General features: G+C 41.9%; 1 long non-coding RNA gene across 1 annotated transcript; it reads right to left on the bottom strand.

The window, feature by feature from the left end:
• Positions 1 to 153: 153 nt before the first annotated feature.
• Positions 154 to 811, bottom strand: LOC145424082 (uncharacterized). Its single transcript, XR_013905036.1, has 3 exons — positions 668 to 811; positions 401 to 549; positions 154 to 264 (listed from the first exon to the last, which is right to left on the bottom strand). It is a non-coding gene; the product is annotated as an uncharacterized LOC145424082 (long non-coding RNA).
• Between the last annotated feature and the right edge of the window lie 12,144 nt (positions 812 to 12,955).

Below are 12,955 nucleotides of genomic sequence, written 5' to 3'. Positions count from 1 at the left end.
TGTTTGTTTTGGACCCAAGAATTTGAAGAAGTCCCTCCAGTATGTGATAGGATGACCTTTTGGCAACCACTCCAAGAAGAACTAAACAGAGTCTTGGTTGAAAAGTGTCAATACAACTTGGACCCAAATGCAAGACACAATACAAAGGCAAGAATAGCTTTCTGTACTTTACTGTGTATATACACAATATACAGTGACATGGTGTGACTGTAGGAGCCCTGGTTCGACTATGAGAGTGGCAGCAAGTCTCTGAGGTGATGGACACTGAAACAGAGGAGAGATCGGTTACTGATCTGAGTGAGAGGAACCAGAAGCAGAGTAACACTGGCAGGGTTAGTGGTTTACTTGAGTATGCGAGGAGCGTTTCTGAGTGAATGTCCAGATGCAAACAAATTCCAACCTGTTTTCCAGGTGCAACCAGAGCCGGTGGGCAGGAGGACAGGCAGGTAAAGACGGCATGAATCCAGAGAAGCGTGAGCAACCTTAAGCTGAGCTCAGCAGCTAACGGAAGAGAAGAGTAGTTCAGCGTGGCATGGACTCGTGGTGTGGCTGCTTGGAGAGAGAAGAGAACAAGGTCAGTACAAAGAACAAAGAATTATTATGTGGTCTAGTTACAACCATAAGGTAACTGACAGGCTGGTGGAGACAAACTAGTGGTGATGCTGACCTTAAAATACAGCTCCCACTGATTGCTGGCATTGATGAACAGGTGGACGCCGCAGGACCAGGCTGGAGTGGAAAAACATCTTTTTTTCAGATACCACACAAGCCCTTGAAATGCTTGTTGAGACCAAGTCTTTTTGACCTAAAACTGGTTTAGTGACATGAAGAGGGCCAACAACATAGTAGAAGTTAGTTTTTAGTTTGACTCCACAAGACAATGTGTGGGCAGGGGGCCTGTGTATAAGGAGAATTCAAATCTCAACGTTAGAGTGTTCTGGCTCTAGATATGATTGAATACTGAGTACTGCCCAACATTACATTGGTCTGTTTTGTGCCCCCTGGCCTGGTGAGTGTCAGGGAGGAGTGTGATCCTAAATCCTGGCTATGCACCACCAAGTGCCATAGATAGAACATTTGTAATGTGCAGTGAGATAACCAGTAAATAAATACATAATAAACACAAAAAAATCTAACTGACGTGTCAATTTTTTAAACTTGTTTAAAAACATGGACTGAACTGTGATCCCCATGAACAATGAATTAGTTAACTATATGGCAAGTTAACTATAGCTATTATTTTAAACACATTTAACTGTTCATATTCTCAGTCAAATTACTTTACATTTTTTCAAATATGTATGAAAAAGCAAATAGAAATGCATACTTTCAGTTTTGTGCCACAGCTAGTCACCCAAAATTCCCTTTCAATAACATCCCAAGGATGGTGTATTGTACTGAGATATGGTAACTGTGGAGGGATGCATCCAGGTGAAGGAGAGAGGGCGCAGCAAGTCCGCAGCCCCGGTAAGCAGCAAATTCTGGGCGAGAGTTTTCTTTCCAAGCACGTGGAAACACTATTATTAATGGGACAATTAATGGTTTTTATAATAGGAGGAAATAATGCCTCCTTCTGAGTTTTGATAAATACTGTGTAAGAGGGTAATGTCATTTGTAATGGAAATTGTGTATTCTGTTTGAGTGTTTTTTATAATTTTTAATATTTACATGCTTATATTTTCAGAATTGTAAAACCTTATTGTGGAAGTAAGAGCCAAATTATGTGGATATTTTGCATCCAACTCATTGTGTAACATTTTATTCGGTGACATTTGATGGTTTGGGCCCCAGGAAGACTAGCAACCACTGTTGTGGAAGCTAATGGGGTTCCTTATAAATAAACAAACTTTATCCATTCCATGTTCTTCCATTTCCCTTGAGTACTTGACAGAACAAACTATCCTACGAACTTCTGAATTAGTCGTTTCTCTAAAAGTCAGAATAGGAGCATTAGTACAGAGGAGTCATTATAAAGCTGCACATGTGCAGTGTTGGGGGTTCTTAGTAACAGAAATGTGTTACACACTACTTGCTACTGTTCTTAAAAGTAATGCAATATGTCACCAAATGACTCGCTGAAGACAGTAAGGCAGTTTTTTCTGTCCTGAATGCAGTTTGCATGTTCCCAGTGCGCTCTCCACCTTTTACAAAAACACTTCATCAGATAACTGATGAACAAAACCTGAAAACATGAGCAACAAAATGATGTTAGCTTGTCTCCACCCTGTTGCTTCTCTGTTGGATAGAAATGCAGAAGCACACAGAGTAGTAATGAGTCGGTGATGATGGACCGGGCATTTCAACAGCAGACTGTGAATGTGACGTTACCAAATCTCCATGATAACACATAAGTGATGAATCTGGACATGTTGAATAACCTATTCATGATTTCACAGACCGGGGCATGAATTGAATTCCTGGAGCTTTTAAAGATGAAAATCAAAACACTGTCCCTGCTGAGTGGAAACTATTCTTTTGTGATTTTTCACTCAGAATTAGGCCAAGCGATGCACTGCACTCAGTCAAACATAGCTTTGAATATTCTGGTTTATAAAGAAGACATATTAATCATCAGGACGATTCATTGACTTGCCGTTGCTAAGTGAGCTAGGCGGTGGTGTCTGGATGTGTTCCTGGCCTGCAGGGTGATAAATCTCTGAATCCCTCTCCCAATCTCTTGGTGTCACAGCCATCAGCCTGTGTTTAATGTTTCCCTTTGCTGGTGCCAAGAATCTGTCCCCCGTGGTGTTGAGTCCCACATCATGCTTAACAGCAAAGCGCTCACCAAGAGGCCGGGCAAAGGCCAAACATTTATTCTGTGTCAGGAAGTGAGGGAGTTAAGTGTGGTTAATGTGCCAACAAGCATGGCAGGACAGCTTAGTAGCATCTGGGAAAAGAAGGTGAAAGCTAATATGAAAATACATCAATAAAAGTAAGTGCTTTAAGGGATACGAGGGAATGAAAGGTCGGGCATGAAGCAGAAGGGAGATATTTGAGGCAAGCTTGGATGATTGTGCTCCTACTAGTGCCTGAAAATGATCTTTCTTTAGAGGTTCCCTTAAATATGGGAGACAAAACTTCACGTTCACATAAACAGATGACTTTGGGATGGAGTGGAGACACTCAATTGCATCCAGCTGTTGTGCTGATGGATGGGAAGCAACCATTTACTGAAAAAGTGGTTCTGGTGTGATGTGCACACACAATCATGTGCAGCATGGAAATGGTAGCTGGCTTTTGGCCTGTTATATTAGCAATAGGGAGTGGGAATGGAAAATTACAAACTGCACTTCTCTGAAGAAGTCTTTGCTCACGCAGACCAGGAAAGTGTTTTTGTGCATTCACATGTAATGCCAGAAGCATAATCTATTTTGCTTAGAGAGAGCTGTGAACAATGAAAAGCTGAGCTCAATTTCCACCACAGTTAGGAGGTGGCCTTAATAAAAATAACTCACCGCTGTCTTTGTGTGTGTTAAGCACATATTTAATGTGCAGTTTCATTCAAGTGCAGAAACCAACACTATTCATTATACCCTCAGGATTTCAGGTTTCCACCTGCAGTAAAAACAGGAAAAGTCCTTATGAATGCGCGTCACAAATCAACAGATAGTAACCATTTCATCTTTTATCCTGTTGGGTCACAGTTTTCACTTGATTTTAAAAGCTTTGCACATTACAAAGTTCAAGCACATCATCGCCCAGCTCAATGAAAAGGAAACTTTTTTGTGGGGCAAATAATGTTGACACCAGTCATTTTGTGTTTTTATGAAATAATTCTGTTATTGTGTACAAAATATAAAAATAAGCTATCGGGAAATCCATCCATCCATCTTCATCCGCTTTATCCAAGGCCGGGTCGCAGGGGCAGCAGCAGAGGCCCAGACCTCCCTCTCTGGCCGAACTTCTCACCCTATCTCTAAGGGAGAGGCCAGCCACCCTTCGGAGGAAGCTCATTTCTGCCGTTTGTATCCGCGATCTCGTTCTTTCGGTCACTACCCACAGCTTGTGGCCATAGGTGAGGGTAGGGACGTAGATCGACCGGTAAATTGAGAGCTTCGCTTTTACTCTCAACTCTCTCTTCACCACGACGGACCGGTGCAGCGTCTGCATCACTGCAGCTGCAGCCCCAATCCGTCTGTCGATCTCCGGCTCCCTTCTCCCATCACTCGAGAACAAGACCCTGAGATACTTGAACTCCTCCACTTGGGGCAGGAACTCATCCCCGACCCGGAGTGGGCACTCCACCCTTTTCCGGCTGAGAACCATGGCCTCAGATTTGGAGGTGCTGATCCTCATTCCCGCTGCTTCACACTCGGCTGCGAACCGTTCCAGTGCGAGCTGGAGGCCTTCACCCGATGAAGCCAACAGAACCACATCATCTGCAAAAATCAGAGATGAGATTCTGAGGCCACCAAAGTGAAATCCTGTCCATAAAAATTATGAACAGAACCGGAGACAAAGGGCAGCCCTGGCGGAGCCCATCACCCACCGGGAACGAGTCCGACTTATTGCCAGCAATGCGAACCAAGCTCTTGCAACGGTTGTATAGGGATCGAATGGCCCGTAGCAATGGGCCAGACACCCCATACTCCCGTAGCACCTCCCACAGGACACCCCGAGGGACACGGTCGAATCGGGAAATCCTCTAGTTGAAAATCCTGTTTAAAAAAAGCATTTGGGACAATTGTGTTGGTGACAGCTTTTGTTATAATATCAATAATATTTATATGAATATGGGATATGTTACATGTTTGCATAGACTTTTGTGGAATATGGAGAGACTCCTGGCAACGGAGTGAGCAAAGTGAGACTCATATTTTAGGGTTTATGGAGATGAGTGTGAACACCCAAACAATCCCTGTCAGTGATGGAGAAGCTTTGATGAAAAAATTTGGTAAAAAGTTCACCAGCATGAAGGAAATGGGGGACCCCAGCACGCCTGCTTAAGGAAAAGTAACCCTCTACTGCATGACCTTTTCATTTTTGGGGAAAAAAAATATTTCTCCCTATTTTGGGGGAGCTTTAGGGTTCCTAATAATATATCAATCATAATATTTGACCCCCCCCAAAACAGATATTGGTTTGTTGCTTCAAGGCAACACTGTGTGACAAGAGTAGTAAAACACCAAGTTATTCTATAATAAGTTGTATTAGTACAACAAGGATGAACAAATAAACAACAAAAAACAATGTAAACATTTCACAGAACAATAAAACACCAACATTTGACCATAACCCCATGCACGCACACACACACACACACACACGCGCGCACGCACACGCACGCGCGCACACACGCACGCACACGCGCACACACACGCGCACACACACGCACGCACACGCACACACACGCACGCACTTTCTGAGTTAACTTCAATAATTACTTCCTCCAAACCATCAATGTGTCTTTTAGACCCCATTCCTACAAAACTGCTCAAAGAAGTCCTGCCATTAATTAATGCTTCGATCTTAAATATGATCAACCTATCTCTAATAATCAGCTATGTACCACAGGCCTTCAAGCTGGCTGTAGTTAAACCTTTACTCAAAAAGCATCTCTAGACCCAGCAGTCTTAGCTAATTACAGGCTAATCTCCTTCCTTTATATCAAACATCCTTGAAAGAGTAGTTGTCAAACAGCTAACAGATCATCTGCAGAGGAATGGTTTATTTGAAGAGTTTCAGTCAGGTTTCAGAGCTCATCACAGCACAGAAACAGCTTTAGTGAAGGTTACAAATGATCTTCTTATGGCCTCTGACAGTGGACTCATCTCTGTGCTTGTCCTGCTAGACCTCAGTGCAGCGTTCGATACTGTCGACCATAATATCCTATTAGAGCCATTAGAACATGCTGTAGGTATTACAGGTACTGCACTGCAGTGGTTTGTATCATATCTATCTAATAGACTCCAGTTTGTGCATGTAAATGGAGAGTCCTCTTCACACACTGAGGTTAATTATGGAGTTCCACAGGGTTCAGTGCTAGGACCAATTCTGTTTACATTATACATGCTTCCCTTAGGCAGCATCATTAGAAGACATAGCATACATTTACACTGCTATGCTGATGACACCCAGCTCTATCTGTCCATGAAGCCAGATAACACACACCAATGAGTTAAACTGCAGGAATGTCTTAAAGACATAAAGACCTGGATGGCCGCTAACTTTCTGCTTCTTAATTCAGATAAAACTGAGATTATTGTACTCGGCCCTGAAAATCTTAGAAATATGGTATCTAAGCAGATTCTTACTCTGGATGGCATTACCTTGGCCTCCAGTAACACTGTGAGGAACCTTGGAGTCATGTTTGACCAGGACATGTCCTTCAACGCACATATTAAACAAATATGTAAGACTGCTTTCTTCCATTTGCACAACATCTCTAAAGTTAGAAATATCCTGTCTCAGAGTGACGCTGAAAAACTAGTTCATGCATTTATTACTTCCAGGCTGGACGACTGTAATTCATTATTATCAGGAAGTCCTAAAAACTCACTGAAAAGCCTTCAGCTGATCCAAAATGCTGCAGCAAGAGTCCTGACAGGGACTAGAAAGAGAGAGCAGATTTCTCCTGTTTTGGCTTCCTGTTAAATCCAGAATTCAAAATCCTGCTCCTCACATACAAGGTCTCAAATAATCAGGCCCCATCTTATCTTAATGACCTTGTAGTACCCTATTAGAGCACTTCACTCTCGCTCTGCAGGCCTACTTGTTGTTCCTAGAGTATTTAAAAGTAGAATGGGAGGCAGAGCCTTCAGTTTTCAGGCCCCTCTTCTGTGGAACCAGTTTCCAGTTTGGATTCAGGAGACAGACACTATCTCTACTTTCAAGATTAGGCTTCAAACTTTCCTTTTTGCTAAAGCATATAGTTAGGGCTGGACCAGGTGACCCTGAATCCTCCCTTAGTTATGCTGCAATAGGTGTAGGCTGCTGGGGGATTCCCATGATGCACTGGGTGCCACTATGTATTAATAGACCTCTCTGCACTGAATCGCACTTGTTATTAATCTCTGGCTCTCGTTTTGTTAAGAAATAATACTTTTTCCTCGGTGCTTGGACTGAGTTTCTCTTTTTGGTAAAACAACCTTTCTAAAACCTTTTCACATGATACTTAGGATGTAGGAGTCTCCCACAGTTTAATAATAGGCCAATTATTAAACCCCTTTCTGAACCAGTGAGGCTTCAGATGTCATCAGTGATGTCACCCTTAAAGAAGCATGCCTCGATACAGGCTTCATAAAAGACCTCCTGAATTTCTCAATACATGCTGCAAAGCCTTGGGACAGTGCATCCCATCACTTACTAGCAGTGTGACTGCAAGACTCAAACTTTTTTGTAAATATCATTTAAATTTTATGTGTGAATATTCAGACACAGGAGCAAGAAGCCTTTTGCTGGAAGCCTTTTTCTCTTTTAGCTAGAGGCTTTTGTTTGTCCTTAATTTCAGTTTAGGAAAAATAGGAAATGTTAGAGACTTAAGTTAGTTTTAGTATTTCTCGCAACTCAAGCCAATAACTTGCAGCTTAGCATGTTCATTTGTTTGCCATTGGCTTCCTTCGGTGTGGTTGGAGTGTCATCACTTAGCCAAGCAAACTGGAATTCCAGACAAAACGTGACTCACTTTTCTATTGGAAACATAACAGTTCATGAAACACTGCGTTCAGCACATTAAGTCCACTCCTACATTTGGATTTAAGAGATCGAATGAGGAAATTAAGACTAAAGTAACTAAAGTAGGATTAGGCTTAAAGGGTTATAGAACAACATGGTCACACCTTTGCTGAAAAACATTTTGACTGATTGTCAGATTGTTTCCTCATGAAGCGGTTAGCCAAAGTACCACCACCAACTCTTTTTGTCACAAAGCTTAATTCTCAATGGACACGCTCAGGATCAACCACCTGCATCAGTCCTACAGCAGCAGTAGGAGGGTAGCAGCATACACTGGCAGCTGCTCCAGTCAGCAGCACACATATTCAGTCTCTAAGGAATAAATAGCAATACGACTCAGCGTTGACTCATGACTTTCCGTCTCTGCCACGAGCAGACTAAATCTGCGGTCAGAACCATTCCTATGGCACTTATTCAGCAATAAAGTCATTCCTCAGTTATGCACGAGAAGAAAAACACTTACCTCTTCAAGCTGGAGTTGTTGAGAAACTCTCTTAACAAGTTGTGGGAGATTTGCTGCAACAGTCATCATTCATTTACTTGCTGCTCAAATCTTTAGAGACTTCATTTAAAATTTTAATGAATAAAACAGAACAAAAAACTATGAACTGTAAATTATTTGATTAAAGGCAGATGTTAAAACACTGGAATTTTGGACTATCGCACTCCGCAGTGTAAGTACTAAAATAAGAAACGATGTACTTGAGGATCACATCCATGCACTCTGAAAACTTTGAAATACAGTATGCTGGATAATGCAAGGCAAAGGCTTTCCATTATACTGTACTAACACCTACATTAACAAAGGAAGTCAATCAGTATTCACTGTGGGCAACATTTTCTGGTCTGTCCAGCCATTTACGTGAAAAGGGAAAAACATCTCTGGATGGAGGAGGGGCCTAAGGGTACATCTGTCACCATCGTACACTCTCTGAGCATGGGACTCATGGACATTGATCAATGAGCTTTGATCAGTGGTTGTTGATCAATGGTCATGAGAATTTGCATATTAATAATCAAGAACCTGACCTCATAGCGTGTTGGTCAGATGTGTTAGTTTCAGTCATTATGCAAATGTACTGTTTATAAGACTGAAGAAGATGCTTGGATGAAGGATGAAACGTCCCATAATGTCAACTCAGGAAGTTACCGTCACGGCTATGATTCAATAAAAAACAACAAGCAGGTAGTAGTGCAGGAGACAGCCAAACTGCTTTTGGAAATGTCCTGAGAGGAAATGAGTTTGTGCACATTTAACATTAACATATAGGGAACGCTGATGGTGGGTAGGCTTCACAGTTGATATCAGAACACAAACCAATGTACTACAAATGAGCTGGACTGGATTTCTATTAAGACTGGAGCGTTTCTTCCTTTACACTATCACAGTGTTCCTGCTATGACAAATATGCCCGACAAGAAGCGTGCACACATCACACATACCAGCCGTAGCACTAGAATGTCTCCAGCTGAGATTCTGTAAGAATGGGATAATAATAAATTGCAGTACCTCGCTTCCTTTACTTTGTCTTGAATCACCGAAATGTGAACAGCCTGAAGAAAGGATGAGGGGACTATAGCGTTCGACTCTTCCCAGCACCAAAAGAAATGGCAGTTCTGTCAACATTTCTGTTGTCATCAGTCTTACTTAGAAAAACTCTTCCAGGTAATAAGTTGCAACAGAAAATTCACACATGTAACAATCCCACATCCTTAAAGTTCACACACACTTTAACCAGACATAATGTTTTATAACATAATTGTTTTTTCCAACTACTAAGAAAAATCTAATGTTATGATGCTCAGTTAAACTTTTGATGCAGTAGCACCCGTCTGTAGAAGTAACCCCTGCATTTCTCTTCTGTGGCTCAAACGATCCTCCTGGTTTGTCCATGTTTACTTTCATGTACTGACATGTTTCAATGACCAATTTCTGTGGCATATGGGCACCTATTAATATTACTGCAGGAACGGTTAGGACCAAGGAAAAATATGGCAAGAAAACACTTATTAAACATAAAGAATCAAGTTTCAGTTCAAACGATTCCATTTAATATTTTAAATCAAACTGGAGTATGTGTGGCGGAGGTTTGGAAACGAAAACACTGACTGTGTTGTCTGCTTTGTTCTAGATGGATGCTGGTGTCTCCTGAGTGGACTGACGGTATTTTCATGAAGGCCTGGACCCGAGAAACGTCAAACAGCAATGAAGGCTTCACTTCCCAAATGTCAGATTTCCATTTTGTGAATGCAAAAGGTTTGCTTGACTACACAGGCAGGCGACTAACCTTCAGAGGCTGCTGGGTGGCTGAAGGACGCCGCACAGGTGAGTGTAAAATAAACCAAGCAGGACAAAACATGCTTCTTTATAAACTCCACTTGTTTCGACAGTTTAAAACTTCACTCAGGCTTCAGAGCTAAAGGTATAACTAGAATTCATGGAAATGAAAAGGCATTGCTACGTATTGGGTAGAAAACAATGCATATTTGCACCAGAAAACATATTTCCAAGACAAAGGTTGACATTTTAAACAATATATTGCTGTGTAAGACACAATGTCCCAGGACTGGACAGAACATGTACACTCGTCGGGTAAGAAAACAAAGCTTGAAATGCAGCAGGGGTACAGCAAAGAGAAAAACCTGTGAATACAGATTGGTGTGACACTTCAGGTATTTTAAAGCATGCGGATGTTTCTATTTAGAAAAACTACTTAACAGGACACAAAGCTCTTTGTAAAATGATGCCCATAAACAGCATAATTCAATCATACACTCTGATAAGTATCAAGACAATAACACAAATGTCAACAACACATTTAAGCTCAGGTGATTACAGCACAGGCGTGTCCATAAAGGTAAAGGTAAGGTGCCAGGTTACAGCATGCAGTCGCCGATTCTTGAATTTTCTGGCATCGTCCCGGAGGGTGGACACTACTTTTAGTGTTGTTTAACAAGTGGACATGACTAGGACCGTCAAAGAACATGATCCTTATCATTTTAATCAAACCATTCACTGAATGGGAGCTCTGAGTTGGTTTGCAGTGGTCCTTCCCTTCAGCGGCCTAACAGAGCTGCTTCTTTATTATGTGGCTCAGGAGTTTGGGTTTTCATTCATCCATAGCTAACAGACTGTCACTGAATCACTAAGAGTCTCCTTTAAAAGGTCCACCTCAGAATTCATCCATGTGTGATAATGTTCTGGAAAACCTTCAGTAGATCTATGTGCAGTCTTACAGATGCAGTGACCTGAGTCTGAAGGATCTAAAGTTAGATTTCAGTTCACTGAAGTTAAATCTCTGATGTTTCCACTTCTCTTGAGGACTTATTCACAGGAATGAGAATTTCTCATTTATTTTAAATAAATAAATGTAAGCAAACATGTCATTTTATAACTGCAGGGGACAGGTGACGCAGGGGACAGGTGACGCAGGGGACAGGTGACGCAGGGGACAGGTGACGCAGGGGACAGGTGCTCTCTGCCTGACAGCAGGTCTCAGGTGCTCGAGACACTTGGATCCAATCATTTTCTTATCAGTTTATCTAATTTAGAGTTGCAATGTCTGGAGTCCACTGCAACTGACATTGGACTGATAAACAATGAATAAGTCATCTGCGAGCTTGAAGAGCGGACTTTCGTCTACTTCTGTAAGGTCCTGAACCACATAACGTCGCTGTTACGACAGAAAAGCAGCTTTGTTTGTCCGTATAACACAAAAGTGCAACGAGAAAAGCTTACCATCATGAGATACATGGCTCGCCAACAGCTCCACTATTCTGGTATCCTTCTAGCTGTCTGGACTTTTGCAGACCTACGTGGACATGAGGGGGTATCTTGGCCTTATCTGACAAATGACTCTCGCTAACTCATTTCACAGGAGCTACTTTTCACCTTTAAAACGTGTTTTTAAAATGTCTTCAGGGTGTGCCACAAGCTCTGGAACAATTTGAGTTGTAAAAACAAAAACAGCAATCAGAAAAAAAACTTGTTTATGGACAGTGTGGCTGCAGCTAGATCCAAATAAATGGATGAGGAAAACCTGTGTAATAAGGACATTGGGTGATTGTTTCTGCAGCGAGACACAGTCCACCCAGAGTGCTTTAGACGAATTGATGCTGGAGCCAAGTATCAAAAACAAATTCCAGTCAAAGGCATTGATAGGCTAGGATGTTTCAAAGGTCCAGTAAGGTTGTGTTCAGAGCAACATCTGCACAGCGAATTAGGAAAAATAATTCCAGTGTTTACAAAACAGGATACAGACACGAGGGACGAATGAAAAAAGGAAAATACTCTTATGTCATCCTGCGGACGGTGGATAATAAAATACAACCCTTCTATCATCGTATCCATCTGAACAAACATCATGGCTTCCATCAGGTTGCTCCTGCTACTTTCAACGTTTTTTTCACAACAGCCTAAAAGGTCAACTTTCAAAGTGGAGTCAGCACTTCTGAAGTCAGCCAGTGATGTTTGACAAGAGTTCAACATCCCTTCTAGTTCATCCTGGAGGTGTTCGGTAGGGTTCAGCTTCTTCACCAACCCCATCCACCCATCCTTTTATGGATGTGCACTGGAGGCAGGGAAGAAAGCTGTGCTGATTTTAGTTAGAATGAGATGGATCCAACTCATAATGAAGCATGAGGCACAAAACCCGTGATAAACAAGGTTTATTTTGGAAGGTTGATATGGTTGTGATATTCAGCAAGCAACAGTTCACAGAAATGCTAATGAATACTGACTGTACGAATGCTAAGAACGGGAACTGATAAGATCAATATCACCGATTGATTTTCACTGGCTCCGCTTTTAGAGTCATCACCTTCACTAAGCAGCACATCAACAACATTATAGTCGTTCAGAGTAATTGCATGCTGTGCGATCAGTGCTGGGGTCATTACTCAAAAATATATTAGTCAGAACACCGTTCTTAAAAGCAATGAAGTGCTTTAGTTTACTGTTCCCAGGAGAAAGTCCTTTGTGACCTGAAACTATCATCTTATAAGCATTTAATAACATGAGGCTACAGTCCCAGCACACACCGACACAAATCCCTGTCCTGACGAGGACACGCATGTGATCCTTGTCTTAGTATTTAGGTATGAACACGAAGCAAAGATGAAAACCAGCACAGAGACTTTAAGCGATCGCCACGGTGCCTCTACTTTAGAAACATGAACAGGTAGAGATGAAGGCTTCATCGCTGGCTTCGATGCCGGTCAATGTTCAGGCTCTGACCGCTGGGCTGGCGTCAGATTCACGATGCTTTCATTTAACTCTGGG

The sequence above is a fragment of the Astatotilapia calliptera genome, chromosome 23 (assembly GCF_964374335.1).
Source record: "Astatotilapia calliptera chromosome 23, fAstCal68.1, whole genome shotgun sequence".
Lineage (NCBI taxonomy): Eukaryota > Metazoa > Chordata > Actinopteri > Cichliformes > Cichlidae > Astatotilapia > Astatotilapia calliptera.
Note: the sequence above shows the minus strand (reverse complement) of the source record. Positions and strands in the feature narration are given on the sequence as shown.